This window comes from Benincasa hispida, chromosome 3 (assembly GCF_009727055.1).
Source record: "Benincasa hispida cultivar B227 chromosome 3, ASM972705v1, whole genome shotgun sequence".
Taxonomy (NCBI): Eukaryota; Viridiplantae; Streptophyta; class Magnoliopsida; order Cucurbitales; family Cucurbitaceae; genus Benincasa; species Benincasa hispida.
In genome coordinates this window covers 35,355,212-35,358,025 of record NC_052351.1, presented here as the reverse complement: position 1 = coordinate 35,358,025, position 2,814 = coordinate 35,355,212, and the positions used below count along the sequence as shown (strand labels likewise).

The 2,814-nt window shown below is 37.8% G+C and overlaps 1 long non-coding RNA gene across 2 annotated transcripts; it reads right to left on the bottom strand.

Moving 5' to 3' along the window:
• Positions 1-213: 213 nt before the first annotated feature.
• Positions 214-1,845, bottom strand: LOC120074382. 2 transcript variants are annotated; one of them, XR_005480974.1, is made up of 4 exons: positions 1,449-1,845; positions 1,276-1,353; positions 963-1,190; positions 214-267 (listed from the first exon to the last, which is right to left on the bottom strand). It is a non-coding gene; the product is annotated as an uncharacterized LOC120074382 (long non-coding RNA). The 2 variants fall into 2 exon arrangements; XR_005480973.1 differs by lacking the exon at positions 214-267 and having other exon boundaries at positions 847-1,190.
• Positions 1,846-2,814: the final 969 nt, after the last annotated feature.

Sequence of the window (2,814 nt, the reverse complement as noted above, 5' to 3'; positions counted from 1 at the left end):
GTTGAAATAAATGTTAATTAAACAAGAGAAGTTCAAAAGACATTATTAAATGCAATTGTTAAAACAATAATAGGGTACCCATAATTCGTAAAGACTATTAAAGGTATATAAAAGAAATAATCCTTAATAATAAATTTAAAACAATAAAACTAAACATTAAGGGAAAAATAAGGACTCTAAATGTCATGATGCGGAAGCGTAAAAACTAGTCCCAGTGGCTCGATCATGAATTCCGCTGCGCCATCGTCGGTGCATCTCTACCCTTACCTGAAACATCAACATAAGAAAGAATGAATATAAATACTCAGTAAGTAACCCCATCACTGGGGTCAAGCTAGGCATCTATGTCCTTTAAATACCCACATATGGCACATAAATACATGTAACATATAAAAGACTGAGTCCTATCCTATTGTAGTTAAGTATGCCCACAAAACTGGTGAATCCCGAAGGAAACACAAACTGGTGAATCCCGAAGGAAACACAAAACTGGTGAATCCCGAAGGAAACACAAACTGGTGAATCCCGAAGGAAACACAAACTAGTGAGCATCTAACTAATCAATGAGGATATTCACACAATCTTAACATGTTAAGATTGAACATTGTACGGTTCTAAAGCATACATAGAAATCCTTAATACCATGGCTGCATCACATACCCATAATTCTTAACAACATATTATACATCATCCATGTATAACTTATATCATAAATCCACAACATACAAGTATGCCTCAAGGCCAGCAGATCAGACATCGACATATGGAAACACATACTATCACATACTAACGATCAAACACTTAGGTGTGTATGTAAACAAATCAGAATTTGTGCCAGAACATACTTTGATTCAAGTCATACTGTCAATCAACATCCTAACATTTACCATAACATACACTTATCATGCTAGCATACAACTAGAGCCTGGCCCGTGGGCAGTTCCAATGATAAGATTACTTACCTCGAAGTCAAGTTCAGATATTAATCCAAGCTAATGCTCTTCAACAAAATAAACCTTGAATTAAGTCCTCTAATACAGACATAATACTAAATTTCAGCCTTTGGAATCAGGACCAAACATAAAAATTTAAATCAGATGGTCGCCAAAACTTACCCAAACGAAACTCGCAAGATTTCGACTCCAAAATTTTCTCTTAGCAGATTTTAGAACTCATACCAAAACGCCAATCTAAACATGATTTTAGTCCCAAATTAGTAACTAAATTTTTTTATAGGTACCCTTAACCCAAAAGACAAACAGCCCAACTACTTACCCAAACTTAACAATTCCTGACGAAAAATCAGTCTCCTCCTCGATGAGCAACGTCCTCAAAATCCTCTGAATATCGCTTCTGTAAGTCCAAACTTAACGAATTTTAACCCAAAATTATTCCAAAACAAACCACACCCAAACTCTCAGGAAAACACCTAAAACTAAGAATCTTACCCAAAAGAGACAACAGCAACCGCGACGACGGTAGAAGCTGGACGATGTTGGACGAAGAAGCGACGTCGGACGACAAGACGGATCAGCAACGACGTCAAAACCCACATCTTCGATCTGGCACCCGCGGACGGCTGAGAGTCGACGACGACCGTCACGACGTGAGCAGAGGCGTGCGAAGGGCCGACGGTGAGGCGAGGCACGGACACGCGACTGGAAGGGAAAAGGTCGCGCGGTTTGGTCACCGATGCTCGCGGACGGCCACCGTTAGGCAAGGGTTGCCGAGAGAAGAAAAAGATGCGAGCAGTTGGGATTCGTGGCTGGCGACGGATGAGCGAGACGGCTGTGAAGGGCGGCGTTCGGCGAGACAGCTGTAAGGGAAATGGGGTGCCTTTTTATTTTAAAAGACAAACTAATAATAATAATAATCATAATGATGATGATGATGATGATGATGATGATGATATATAATAATAATAATAAATAATAAATAATAATAAAAGGAAAATAGTATAACTCTAATTAAATCCTTTCCTTAACCCACTTTATACTATTTAATTCCTTTCCTTTTTTCCAAAATAATTAATTCCTGCCATAACTTTTCAAATTGAATAATTTTTAAAATAAATTCCACGATAACACTTAAATCCTCGCATTTATACTTAAATTCAGAATTTCTAAACATGTCCTTCAACTAAGGACAATATCTGAAAAGGAAAAGTTTTACATTATTAATAAATAAATAAAAAGGTGTGGGATGTACAGTTACAATTGTTGTAAAGTGCTACAAATGATTTGATCCTGATCATTCATATATAGACATGTGAGCGGGGATATTCTATATAAAGAAGTTTGTATAAGATCGGATCCCGAAATGTTTAGTCTCATTATATAACACCGTTCATAATAGAAACTTACATTTCACTGGGATGACCAAAGGTAACTTGACCTGAATCCTTAGTGAGTTGTGAACTCCTGTCTTTGAGGGCGATCCTTTGATTTGTATAGGCGGAGTGGTCAAATCGCAACTTAAAAGCCTATTATCTTGAGGATTCGTCTGATTAGGAGCTGGGAACACAGTTACATAAGAAGGAATTCAATCCTTCCCCGTGGTCGAGGTAAGTAGATAAATTGCTCCCTTAAGAACTAATTATGGGGGTTGAACATGTGGCGTCATACCTCTCCTGGCCCGAGAGGAGTTTAGTCATCGTTGGACTATGATCAATTGTTCAAATTTACTTAATTCGAAAGAACTCACGGTGATAAAACTATCAAGTGAAAGAGTTTCACTAAGCGATAGCTGGCAAAGACTAAACGATCATGGAGTTTTGACTGTACGATAGTTCATCAGCTGATTGTAAGCTAAACG